Genomic DNA, 14,984 nt, shown 5'->3' on the forward strand with positions numbered 1-14,984 from the left:
TAGAAATAACTATTAACAAGAATCTACACAAGTGTTTGAATCATGTAAACAGCACTTTAGTGGTTTCAGTCAGTGTGCTGGTGTAGACTTCTAATGTATGGTGTAAAATGTGAATAAATAGACATCTTTTATTACGTCACTGTCTCTGTTGGATTTTGAGAAAAGCCTAAAAATGCTCTCTATAAACTGAAAATCTGCAATCTGTGAATTTAGAACACAAAAATTCTGAAGTTTGAAAATACATCTATATTAACTTCAGACTTGAATCAGTTGTATTAAATTTCAGATGTTCAATATTCAAGTTATTAAATTCAAACTCAGAATTTTAAATTTAAAACAAATTTTAACGGAATATAAAAATTCTGATTTTTAAAACACAATTGTCAATAATTCAAATTAACACAATTCAAATTCAGATTGTTTTGGCATATTATTAGCTCCACAGTCCTCCAGGAACATGGTTGAGTAACACTGTTTTATATGATATTCCAAAATGAAGATAAAACAGGTGGATGGACACAGTAATACAGTCTCACTGCAGCTCATTGTATTATCACAGAATTGAATCGTCATTCTGAGCTCACAGACACCATTCAGAATGATTTTCAGAAAAGTGTTTCATGCTTATCTTTACAGTCGTTGTGTCACAGTGGTGTGAATGGTTCTTTAGTCAGACTACACAAAATATTAGATTAGATTAGATTCAACTTTATTGTCAGTACACATGTACAAGTACAATGCAACGAAATGCAGTTTAGGTCTAACCAGCAGCAGTGCAATAGCAGCAAGTGCAGGATAGAGGTAAGTTATAAAGTGCAGTTATAGAAAACCTATGGTGATATTTTCAGATGGATGTACTATCAACATTTTATACAGGTTGTATTAGCTTTGAAAAGCGATTTACAATAAATTCATATATGTACAGGTTGCTATTAATAATCAGTAGTATGCAGAAAAATAAACATGATTACAAATGTGTATGTACAGTGGGTGTGTACATAATTACACATGTAGTAGGTATGCACAGTTCAAATAAGTGAATCAGTGCAATGTAGTGCATTGAATATGTGCAATTTTTAAATGTGCAAACGTTAAGCAGTGCAGTGATTGTGAGGAGTGAAAACAGTCTGTGAGCGGGGTGAAAGGTGTCCTTGAGAATACTGCGTGCTCGGAGCAGACAGCGTTTTTTGATAAATAACATGAAGGGATAACTTTTTGTTTAAAAAATGTGACTTATTACAAAATGTAATACCAAAAATATAATTTTTATCAATTGTGAGGATTGTCGCACTAGGCTGATGTCTGTTTTTAGCTTAGCACAGCCTCAAGATGGGCAGTTTCCAGTGGCACCACCTGGAGAAATGGACCTCGCCACCTATATATACAGGGTTGGACATTCTCATCCACTATGAAATCATCTTTATCAACAAACAAATTAAATCAATAGCCAAAAAAATAGATGTCCTCCAACCATAAACCACATTAGCAAAGCATTAGACTAAAGAAGGTGGTACATGAGAACTATATTAAAGCAAATAGTAAAGGGTTAGTTCAGTGTGTCATTATTAATTACTTACTGTTGTTCAAAACCCCTTAAGACCTTAATATGTCTTCAGAACACAAATTAAGATAGTTGTAGTGAAATATTAGAGCTTTCTCATCTTCCATTAACAAGGTTCCTAACTGCTTCAACTGTCCAGAAAAAAAAAACTCAAAACTACGGTGGCCGGGAAGTGCAAAACAACATTACAAAGTTTGAAACACTTTTACAAAGCTCGAGACAAATTTACATTTTAAAAAACATTTTTACTTATCACAATTTTACAAAGGACGAAACAAATTTACATTTTAGAAAACAAATTAACAAGATACAAAACACTTTCACAAATCCCGAAACAAATTTACAATTACAGATGCCTTACAGAAAGGAAATGTACCACACCCCGGAAGTGACGTAGAATGTACCACACACCGGTAGTGACGCAGGGAAACGTTGTTGTTGTTGTTGCTGGTGAGCGCGGTAAATTCGTGCCGTGGAGTACACTGTTAGACCTTACCAGGCTTTTTTACAGTAGAACACTGGCAACACTGTTGCCAGCTACTCACTGTAAAAGTTTGGCTACAGTAAGTAACTGGCAACAGTGTTGCCAGTTAATTACTGAAACTGAACCATTACAGTGAGTGGCTGGCAACAGTGTTGCCAGTTGTTTACTGTAACCGAACCATTACAGTGAGTAGCTGGCAACAGTGTTGCCGGTTAATTGCTGTAATAGAGCAGTAGTGGTAACTAACTGGAAACTGTGTACAGTTAATTACTGTACTGTAGTGTTACAACTCACAGCATTATACTGCATACACAATAGTATGTCAAGGTGTTACTAAAATTAATTAGTATTCTTACCTGTTATTAATTCTTTAAATTAATTAGGTTGTAAATTCTGACAAATTTATTTTATTGTTTTGGCAGCAAACAAACATAAAACAGAAAATGTATAACAAAATTAAGAAATCAGCAGATATAAATATCATCTTACATATTACTGAGAGCCACATGTCTGCACAGCAAGGCTGCAGTCAAACTAACGTTTAAGCATGCAAAATTCTGTCATATGGCTCTGCGAAAAAGAGTGGGATTAAACAAAATATTTAGAGATTGAAAAAGCAAGCAACTGGTCCATAATTTTTGTTCAGAAAGGTCATGGTTTGATCTTTGATTAGTCTCAAGCAATCACATGATGTGATTTCGCAGTTCAGAGTTCTCCAAGCTTGAACTTTCCAATGCTGCAAACTGTAAAATTTGTCGCATGAGCTAGCATTCCAGGTCTGCAGCATTCACATGCGTATGAATGGAAGTCTAAAGGGAGAAAAGTGCAGTGTGACCGGGACTTTAAGCTGTAACTCTAATTAAACACACCTGATAAAACTAATTAAGGCTCGTTAGAAATCTACAGGTAATGTTGAAGCAGGGTGGGAACTAAACTCTGCTGCCCTGCAGTTCTCCAGGAACTTGGAGTTTGACCCCCATGGTATATAGCAGGGGTGCTTAATCCTGTTCCTGGAGATCTACGTTCCTGCAGATTTCAGTTGCTACCCATATCAAACACACCTGCCTGTAATTATCAAGTGCTGTTCAGGTCCTAATTAATTGGTTTAGGTGTGTTTGATATGGATAGCAACTGAAATCTGCAGGAAGGTAGATCTCCAGGAACAGGATTAAGCACGCCTGGTATTTAGCATACTTTTAAAGCAACTGCCAACATTTATCACAATCACTTATCCAATAAACACACACACACACACACACACACACAAAGTGCTGCAATGAAATGTGTTACTCTCTCCTCAATGCTGACCATGCAACAAAAAAAAAACTGAACAGCAAAAAACAAAATAATTATTTTAAATTTTAAAGTTTTAAATAATTAAAAGCTCTGTCAAATCTCAAAAAGTTTAAAATAATTATAGAAAACAAAAATAAAGTTGGCAACACCGAAAAACTAAAGGATCCAATCTTTTACTGTTATAATTATCTCATGACAACAAACTTTTTTATTGTTTCTAATATAAATTCATAGGTGGAAACACAGCTCTGAAAAATACTTAGCAACAAACTCACAACCTGGGACCGGACAGGGGAGCTTTTGTGTGTGGATGGCTATGTGTATCATGTTTTTGTGATTCCCTGTGATGATGTGCACATGTTACCTTACTGAGATGAAGGAATTTAATTTTGGCTTAGTTGCCAGAAAGATACATACAACTGTTTGCATCTGCACATTATGGCAGTATGCAATATCCAATAAATACATATACTTAAACAAAAGTAATGTAAGAAGTTATATGAGGAGAGGCTAACTAGCTAACAATGTAGCTTTCAAGTACACAGTTCAAGATAACAACAATATAACTTAAAACACAGCCTTATTTTAGAAACCCTCAAAAACATTTGAACACATTTTACTTACTCATTTTAGATTCTTATTTAAAGCCTAAACCATATCAGACTCTACATCTGAATTGATAGACAGAGAATAGAGCACACTCAGCAGTAAACAAATCAAACACCTGACTCTCTTAAAGGGCCAGCATTTTCTGAAAACTCTTTCTAACACCTTTGTGTTTAGAATAAGACGGACAGCCTGTGGGAGTGTGTGGTGATGCTTAAATCATTGTTTTTTACAGTTATTTACTGCACAATCTACAGAGTAACAGTGCAGTTATACTAATTAAACACACCTGATCAAACTAAATCTAAAGGTAGTGTGTTGAAGCAGGGCTGGAACTAAATTCTACTAGGCTGTGGCCTTCCAGGAGTTTGACACCCCTGGTACATAGCATATTTTCAAAGCAACTGCCTACATTTATCACAGTTATGCACATATCGTTTAATAGTAACAATAAAAATATACTATAATATAAACTTCATCCATAGAAAAAAAAATAAATAAATAAATAATCTGATTCTCATGTCGTTCCAAATCTGTAGTAATAATAAAAAACACAACAAATATTATGATTTATACATTTATTTAGGAAAGCCTTTATACTGTTAATGGCACTTTTACTTGCCAGTTTTCCAGACAAATTCATTGAGTCTCTGCAAAAATGTATGTGTGTGTTGTTTAAGATATATATATATATATATATATATATATATATATATATATATATATATATATATATATATATATATATATATATATATATATAAATTAGGGATGGGAAGATTAACCGATATGTATCGATACGCGGTCATGCGCGTGCACGATGCGAGTGCATCGGTTGAGCAGCAGAGGATGAATGAAATTTTGGAAGCAAATCGAGATGCATCGGTTTTTGCGAGATGCATCGATTTTTCCGAGATACAGCTTATATTTTTAATATAGAATGTATTTTTTATTCATTAACAAGTGTTGTCAACCTGTTTTTGGCGCATAATTTAATCGACCTACATAAAGTAAGCCTTAGCAACGGATTTGCAGATGTGCACACACTACAACTCAGTATCAGGTGTGCGGATGAAGCTAGTGGAGCGCCCTCAGAAAGCGCGAGAAGCAAAACAAACATTTTATTCCCCACTGAGTTTTAAATCTAAAGTATGGCAAGCAACATTATGGATTTAAGGATGGACGACATGACAGGACAGATGCAATTTGCAAAATGTGCCGCGCATCTGTAAAATACGCGGGCAGTATGACTAATCTGATATCTCACTTGAAGCGGCGCCACGGTGTTGTTGTGAAAGCATCTTCCAGTGTTTCTGCATCCCCGGCTTTCGCACTGCTTCAACCAGCTCCAAAAGTGGTCAGAAAAGCATTGCAAGTTTTTTTTCCATGCGCAACAGTTCTGCTCGCTCTACGCCAATAACGAATGCTATTGCATTGTTCATCTGCAAAGATATTCACCCTAGTGTCACGGAGAACGAAGGTTTTAAACACCTCCTCCTGTTAATTTTTATTTAATAATAATAATATTAATAATAATAATGATAAAAATAATTGGGTGTCACGGTGGCACAGTGGGTAGTTTGACCACCTCACAGCAAGAAGATTGCTGGTTTGTTATATTTTTATTAGCCTGTTGTTTACAGTGACAGTGATGTTTCAAAGCAACATAACACTGCTAGTTCACCACCTTAAGTTTTGAATAATCAGTGGCAAAATATATCTTTGTAAAACTTGTTTTTTATAGTTGAAAAGTTAAATCACAATTCTTGTTGTGCAATGCTAAATTTATTTATGTTGAAAGAGTGCAAATATATACATATTTTTTAATATATATTGCACTTATACATTCTGTTTATCTTGAAAATACTTAAATAATATGTGCTATATTATCTAAAATGGCCCTCTACTGTAAACTGACACTCTGGCTCTGAGAGAAAAGCCAGTTTGTAAAAAAAGTCTTGGTTTTGCTTGGTTTATAAATAATCAAACTCATTCAATGGCACAGCATCCTCTTTCACATCATCTCATAAACTTGATCTAATTAGTTAGTGCTGAAATATCGCATCGTATCGTGATATGGGTGTGAATCGTATCGTGTTGCATCGCAATATGTCACAAATGTATCGCTAATATATCGGATCGTATTCTTTGAATCGAGATGCGTATCGGATCGGCATTATAGCTTAGATGCCCAACCCTAATATATATATATATTATTTTATTTATTTATTTATTTTTTAAATAACACATTTTTACTAGTTATTTAGCAAAATACTAATATTCAGTTGAAAGTGCAATTTAAAATCTTAACTATAGGTCAAACTAGGCAATTAAATTAGATTAATTATAGAAAAAGTAAACAAAGTTATAAAAATTATTGTGACAATTTCTTTGCTCTGTGTGAATATTTTTGCCTTTAAATGCATTTCGTCCATATCTTACACTTACCTTTTAATAAGCTCTGTGGCATTGGTTGACTCCTGATACTCAATGTTAAAAACATAAAAGGAACCAAAGAAAACACAGAGATAAAATAAATATAAAATAGCAACATAAAGCATCAGAGTAGATGGGGCAGTAATGGTTGAACAGTAATTTACCATTTATTATCACAGTAAATATCTGTAATGTTACATAGAGTAAATTACTGTAATTTATTCTTTGCACTACAGAATTTCATACAAATCCTGCTCCTTTTACAGTAAAATACTGTTTCTTTTCATTACAGCTAAACACTGGCTATTTTACAGTTATTTACTGCTTAATCTACAGTAAGGGTTAACAGTGTACATACAGGGCCGGAGCAAGCTGAGCTGGACCATACAAAACAGATCATGTTTGTCTTTAGTGGTTCAATCAGAAATTTCTGAAGCTTAAGAGAATACTTTTCGGTAATTATTCTCTAAGAGAATATTTTCATGCTTTTGTTATTCAACAGTTTCTTTCCTCAGTGTCAGTATAGGGCTCACGTTCATGTGTCGTGCTTTTGCTGTAATACCTCGGATGCAAGTCATGCGAAGAAGTTGCACATGTGTATCCGGGAGGTTTATGTCACTGCAAAGTGCTTGTGAACGTGTGAACGAAGCTGATTCTAAAGTGCAATTGTCTAAATTGTTGAGTGCTTTCATTCATTATTTTTCCCTCGGCTTAGTCCCTATATTCGTCAGAATCGCCACAGCGGAATGAACCACCAACTTATCCAGCATATGTTTTACACAGCGTATGCCCTTCCAGCTGCAATTCAGTACTAGGAAACACCCATTCACTTTGATTCACACACATACACTACGACCAATTTTAGTTTATTTAGTTCACCTATAGAGCATGTCTTTAGACTCTGGGGGAAACCGGAGCGCCCAGAGGAAACCCACGCCAACACAGGGAAAATATGCAAACTCCACACAGAAACACTCACTGAATCACCCGGGCTGCAAACCAGCGACCTTCTTGCTGTGAGGCAACAGTGCTAACCACTGAGCCACCGTGTCACCCTGTTGAGTGCTTTATAAGAAAAAAATATATTGTAATGAAGCTGATAGCCTTCTGGCCGTGAGGAAGGAGGCGGAGAACAGACAAACTTTTAAATAATTTTAATGAAAAATCAAACAAACTGACAAAAACAAACTAAAACCCAAAGCGAAACATAAAATGTCCAGGCCTGGTCCTCTCTTGTCTTTCACTGCTGTCTCTCCTCCTTTTAACATCCAGAGCTCCTCTGTGAGACTCGAGACAGGGGATGCATGCAGATGTCTAGCACTCACGCCATACTAGCACTTGTATGCCCTCATGGCTCTCAGTCCGCCTCATTTGATATATATATATATATATATATATATATATATATATATATATATATATATATATATATATTTAATTTACACAATATTTAAGTGGAAGCAAGTGTAAATATTGAAAAATAGGAGAGATACGACACTGCAGAACCACATTATATTCAGCTTTCTCTCTCTGGATGTAATGGATGGAGTTATGTTTAGCTCTAGGATTATGGTGTGTTTGGACTGACTAGATCCACCCATAAAATAAGGACATTTTTCCTTATTCCTCATTGTTCTCCCCTGAAACAAAAACAGGCATCAATCAGGTTTACTGCTTTAATACTTGCACAAACAACATATAAAGAAAAGCGATATGTGAAAATTAAAATATGGAAATTTAAGAATTTATATTAGCAGTCTCCAAACCTTGTCATTTTGTTGAATTGCAGTGCACTGTGCTGTACTGAATGGCTCTGGTAATTATTTTTTTAACTCTTTATTTCATTTTCATAGAAAAAACCTTCATACATATAGTACTGCCTACATTCTTACAAGAAAGAGATGGACCATATATCAAAGTACTCTTGGAAGTACTCACAGTGAATTTAGCTTACAACAAATTTAGCTTAACTCCCACCCATCTGTCACTAATCAAAATATTTATGGAAGGTTCATAAACAATAAAATCAAAGGCATACATGAATAACATTTACAATCATAGTATGACCCTGGCTGGAACAAAAATTATGAATTGAAGCAAGGTGTACATGGAAAATAAATAAATAATGAAATAAAATTAATAAATAAATTAACATAAAATAGTCTTGTAAAAGTCTATAAGTTCAGTCTATCTGCAAAAATAATATAAATGGTCCCCAAATCTTGTTAAAAATGGACAATTTGTCACTTAATGTGAATCTCAGTTCTTCTAAGTGTAACATATTTCCAAGTTCTCTAGCCCACATTTCAAAGGTGGGGACAGCATCAGATTTCCACATTTATAAAATGAGCTTTTTTGCAATACACATACAGAATAGAATTGCTCGTGTTTGGTTTCTACTGTAAGAACTGTCCTCTGCCCCTTAAAGTCCAATACAGGATCAGCAGATTCCAGATATTAAACATATTTTTCAGGGGTGCATTTCCCAAATAACGACGTAACTCGCAACTGAACTATAATAGTATGCGTTTGGGAAAATGATGTAGTGACGAGTGTTTCTCAAAACCGTTGTTTCTCTGTTGCAGATTTATCATTTGAACCACGTTAGTTATAATGTAAATCACCCATAATGATGCGCTAAACAGGGTGGTAACAACTTCTTAAGAGCAAAACCCCATAATTTATTTGTGCGAATGATATTGTTTTAAACGCACACGCATAAAAACTCGCTTTCCATATTAATTGAAATATATGGCACATGTAGGGCCTGTGTTTCCTTTACAAATAATATTGAGAACATTACATATTATATTCTAAAACATAAAACCACTTAGCTAACACGTATTCTAATCTCATATAAATCATACAAATAAATAATGAGGCATTTATTAAGAAATAAATTTTTATATTTATTGATAGGGAATGAAAACATCCTACTTTAATAATAATATTACTAATAATAATGATTGTTATTATTATTACTATTATTAACATTATTAAGTAAGATATTGTTTATTTATTTATTTAAAAAGTCTTATACTTTTACAATTTGACATATGCAAACCACTCCAGAAATGGAGAATACACTACAGATACTTATTAAATAACCTACTATAAATTAAAAGCATTAACATATGCCATGTTTTTTGTTTTCACAAGCTTTGGAGAGGTAACTAAAATTCAGCTTTAATAATATGATACCTATAGCTTTCGTCATGAGGCTGTGTTCAAAATGACATCATGTTTTCTAAGTGCACTGCGAAGGGAGCGCAATTGTAAACATGAAGATTGCTAAAACAGAACTGTAAAATACTTTGAAAGCAAATTACACCTAAGAGAGATGACTTTAATGCTTTTTTTTCCTTTTTATAATTCCAAGTTTAAGTGTTAGAATGTTCTAAATAATTAGGGCATAGGACGGGTAACTGGCAATACAACACAGCCAGGAACTATGTGTCTAACTACAGCTCCAGTGTTGTAATTACAAGCATAGACGTTTGCGATGTAGTTTGCGAATGTTTGATGCAAAGATGGATTTGGGAAATGCCAAATCAACACACTATGTAACGATGCAACTTGCGACTTTAGTTGGCTAACCATGGTTTTTGGAAACGCACCCCAGAAGGGTTGTTTGTAGTTTACTGCAAGACCACAAAGAATGAAACAGAGTTCCTGTTGACACATTGCACTTATTACAACATGAAGAGATTGTTGGGAATATTTATGGTACATAAAAAAATAAAAAATGCTTTTATTCTAGCCGCAATAAAACAAATAAGACTTTCTCCAGAGGAAAAAATATTATCAGAAATACCGTGAAAACATCCTTGCTCTTATAAACGTTATTTGGGAATTATTTAAAAAAAGAAAAAAAAATCAGAGGGGGCTAATAATTCTGACTTTAACTGTATATATGGTTTAAAATATTGCACATGTGCACATGAAGGAGATGCGATCACAGTACGGTTGTTGTAGTAACAGTAGTTGTACCGAGTATTATTATTATTATTATTTATTAAATTACACAATAAATGTGGTGTGATGTGGGCGGAGCTTCTGTGTGTAACCGCTGAGAAATAAAGTTTGTTTTGGACCGAAATAAAATACATTTTCAAAGTAACGTATATCCTCGAGTATTTAGACTTGTTCATATGAGTTTGAGGAGTTTTTGCTGTCGGAAACAGGGTTTTATCAGGGTTATTTTTATCATCAACTTTACCTCAATCGATTTAAATCGTTCTCAGGTAAGATTTGTTTAATATTTTGTAGTTTCAAATGTAAGTAATTGACGGTGAGCGCTTGTGTTTTCATTTAAACATGATATTATAGTGTACATCAAATTAAACCTCTTGACCTGTCTTATCAAACTCTATTTACAAGGCAAATACAGTTGAAGTAAGGTAATGCTAAGATTAATAAAAGGGCATGTCTTAATGAGCGAACAATCATTCAAAAGACTCATTGAAGGAGTTAAAATAAAATAAACACAAACAGTGTCCAAAACTGCTCACTCATTCAGTCATACTAATGCCTGAACCAACAAAGGGAAACGTCAAATATCTGCAAATCTAAATTAGACACAGACACACTGTTTTCTTACCTTCCTGTTTGGCTTTATTAATTGCTTGTTTAATAGTGTTTGTTTTGTTATTTAACAACAAAGAACAAAAACATCATCTTGTTGTGTGTATTTACTAATTAATTAATTATATTTATTAATTAACTACTAAATTATATATAATAATAAACTGATAACAACACTATTTGTCACATTTATTTCTTTAATAAAGCCTAAAATATACATTAATGTATGGTGTAAATTGTGAATAAATAGACATCTTTTATTACGTCACTGTCTCTGTTGGATTTTCAGAAAAGCCTAAAAATGCTCTCTGAAATACACTTTTCACTTTTTTAAATAGGAATGAGAATTCAAACTGGTCAAAAAAGGCACTTATCTAGTAGGAGTAGGAGCACTTAGGGTCTATCTCTACTCATGTCTGAGTGTCTGTAAGTTATTTTAATAATATTAAACATGGCAGTTCTTGGTTTAATAGGTTGCAGAGGAAATAAACATGGAGAATGTGATGCGACTGAGAGCAGAACAAACCTACAAGTACAAGTAGCGAGCGGATTCTTGCTTGTTTGTTGACGGATGTTTCTGAATATTCACAGCAGAGATCTTGATATGGATTAAAGGGTTCATGACATGGATTGGTTTTATTTTAATATTTTCCTAGGTGTTCACATAAAAAAGAAATTGTTTCACTCCTTCATCATCTTATTTGATTAAAATAGTTCCAGTTTTGCCAATAAACAGATTTGCAGAAGTATCTGTATTTATATAATCAATATAAAACAGTCATTCACAGTTAATCAGCAGTCTGAGATGTTTTAACCGTCTGTTTATTTCTGATGCTGGGATTCTCCTGATGTTTGACACAAATGAGCTGTTTAAAGTTTCTCTCTTTGTTCTGTTGTTTAGCAGACTCAAGCGTATGGAGAACATTAGACACTGGACACATATACCACATCCACAGCAGACATCTTCAGTGATTTTCATCGCTTGTATTTATTTTCAGAGGAAATGCAGGTAAAAAACAACTATTATTCATTTTAGAGTGTGTTCTTGATAAACATTAAAGCATTTCTGTTTATTAACACTCCTGTTAACACTGACTGTGGCTAATAAAATGAGTTACACATCAAATCAAAAACCAGGGGTCCGTTCTTTAAACCTCGCTTAAATGATCTAAGATGATTTTGCCGATTCTGGATCTTTTAATCTTGATAACTGATGTCTGGCTAATTTGGTTCTTCAAACAAGTTCGTGAATTAGATTAGAATGTGTGGATGAACTGATCTGAGATCGCTGCGTGTGTTGTGAAGGACAAATCTATCGGTTCTCGAAATCATGATCAGCAATGCAACGATTGGCTGACGGCACAGCAGCGTAATGACATCATCTGATTAATATTCAATTATCCATGTGAGCAAAATTACATCAAATTAGCAGTAAACGGCTTGTTAAATATGACACGCAATAACTTTCCACATATGTTGTGAACTGCAGGCTTTACACTTTCATGTGTCAAGAGTATTTATCATGTATTTCAATGCATATCAATGTATTTAGTTCTACATTTAGAAAATATTTTCTTTATTCCAGTAGCCGTTTTTTTAATCGCTGTATGGAATAACTGGATGTTTACAAAAGCATTTTGATATTGGTAAAGGCGTCTGCAACTTTTGTGAAGCATAATCACTGGCATATTAACTGTCAAAACATGTTCATGACTGCATTAAAGTATTATTTCTTTTTTTTTTTAAAAAGTCACATATTCTGCATTTCTATTATCATACACAAATTGTACTAAAGCGATCTAAAAAGTTCATTTCATTAAATTTTCTCTTTGTACTTTCATTTCGAGGGTGCAGATTGCATAAGTTTTGTTAATATAACTTTATTTATTAATAACTATAACTTTATATATATATAGTTAATTTTTTAAAACTATTTTCCCAAGTGTATATAACTTCTACTGTAGGAAAATATCATAATTTGGTACTTTCTCTATTATCTTTGCTTAACTGAGCCGATCTAATCCTGTTTATATGAATTGAACCTGCTTCCGATCAGGTTTGAGCTAGCAGAACTGTTGCTATGACAACAACTCTTAGATCAGCTTTGAAGAACGAAACGATCCTGGATCGTGTCAAATCGTCAATATCCAAATCCAGCTAACTGAGTAATCCATGTACGAAGAACGGACCCTGATTTCTTTGTATTTCCATTGCTATGACTGAACTTTAAATAGATTTACATTTAGCAGACGCTTTTATCCAAAGCATGAAGATAACAGAAGCACTTCAGATCACCAGAAAACAACAAGATGTAGATGCAGTGACAAGTCTTAAGCCCTGGTCAGAGCACAGAATTTTTATTGTCGGTTATGAAAGTCACTCTCTCAGATTATGCAATTTTTATTCATTTGTTCTTGATTTGTCATGGGTAACAAATGTGCCAGACTACACATTCCTTCACGATCAGTCATCACGTGATGTCTACGACAAGCGTTATTTCCAAAAGCAGTGACGAGTGTTGCTATAACAATATTTCTTATCTCAATTTTTTTATTTTTTATTATTTCAATTTCAATAAACACTGATGCTTACAGACAACTAACTACAATCTTGCATAACCAATGATTGATCTTATCCCCCTGTGACCAACTCATTACGGCAGCACCCGCTGATTTAACCGAGAAATGGTGTGCTCCTATTGCACAGTCTCACCCATGTGACGAAACTTGTGATGAACGAGAAAAAAATTAAACATGCTTGACTTTCTGCGATAGTGTCATGAGGTGTGGCAAGCATGGTATCAGTTGTCGTGAACTATCCCACATTATACGAGAAGAAACATTTGAATCTTGTGTCACGATGCCTATTTGATGTTTACGAATCCCCACGACACCCTACATCAAGGAAATCGTGCCGAAATCATGACAAATCCGCGTGATCTGACCAGGGCTTCAGTTATTTTAGCAGTGTGTGTATTTGTATTATTATTCTGAAATGAACAAAGAAGCAGGACAACAGATTAAAGAGTTGAAGAATACAATAAGGAGTGCTGTTATTGAATGATTAAGTGCTGCTGAAACAGATCAGGGCTCAGTGGTTAGCACTGTCACCTTACAGCAAGAAGGTTGCTGGTTCGAGTCCTGGCTGGGCCAGTTGGCATTTCTGTGTGGAGTTTGCATGTTTTCCCTGTGTTCTATGGGTTTCCTCCGAGTGCTCCAGTTTCCCCCACAGTCCTGACACATGCAGTATAAGTGAACTGAATTAACTAAATTGGCCATAGTGAATGAGTGTGTGAATGAGAGTGTATGGGTGTTTCCCAGCATGGTGCTGTGTTGCGGCTGGAAGGGAAGCATTTTTACAGTGCATTTGTTCTTAAATGCCAAAAATTCCATCACATGTATGCTTGTACATCAAACACATTCAGCTCAGTAGCGTTAAATCCAGATAATCTGTGTTAAATCTACAAACGTTGTCATGTTTGTTTCTGAATGATCTCATTTGAAACACAGTAATCAGCAGTAATCAGCATTTAAAAATTGAAGAAGCACTTATTTTTGACAAATGTGACTTTATTTCAAACTTTAGTACAAAATTCATCATTGTCATCAGTTGTGAGGCTTGTCGCCCCAGACTAATGTCAGTTTTTGTCCGTGTTCAGCTCAGCACCACCTTCAAGATGGGCAGTTTCCAGTGGCACCACGTGGAGGAACGGACATCGCCACCTATATATACAGGGTTTGGATTATCACTCACCATGAACTACAACTACACACTAAATCACTAGTCAATAAATGATGTCCTCCAACCATAAATCATATACCACATTAGCAAAACATTAGACTAGAGAAGGTTGTATATGAGGACAATATTAAAGCAAATACTAAAGGTAGTAACTTTATTCCTCTTCAGAACACAAATGAAGATATTTTAGTTAAATCTGAGAGCTCCTTAATCTCTCATAGACAGCAAGATTCCTGACTATGAGAATACTTTTATGTGCACATAAAACAAAAATAA

The 14,984-nt window shown here is 34.4% G+C and overlaps 1 protein-coding gene across 1 annotated transcript in view; it reads left to right on the forward strand.

The window, feature by feature from the left end:
- Window positions 1-1,352: 1,352 nt before the first annotated feature.
- The window catches only part of si:dkey-206f10.1, a 168,827-nt gene continuing 155,195 nt past the window's right edge, over window positions 1,353-14,984 (forward strand). The window contains exon 1 of the mRNA XM_073933643.1: window positions 1,353-1,388. The gene's annotated coding sequence lies outside the window, so the exon portion shown is untranslated. The remainder of the gene's footprint in view (window positions 1,389-14,984) is intronic.

Source organism: Danio rerio, chromosome 20 (genome assembly GCF_049306965.1).
Source record: "Danio rerio strain Tuebingen ecotype United States chromosome 20, GRCz12tu, whole genome shotgun sequence".
NCBI classification, from domain to species: Eukaryota; Metazoa; Chordata; class Actinopteri; order Cypriniformes; family Danionidae; genus Danio; species Danio rerio.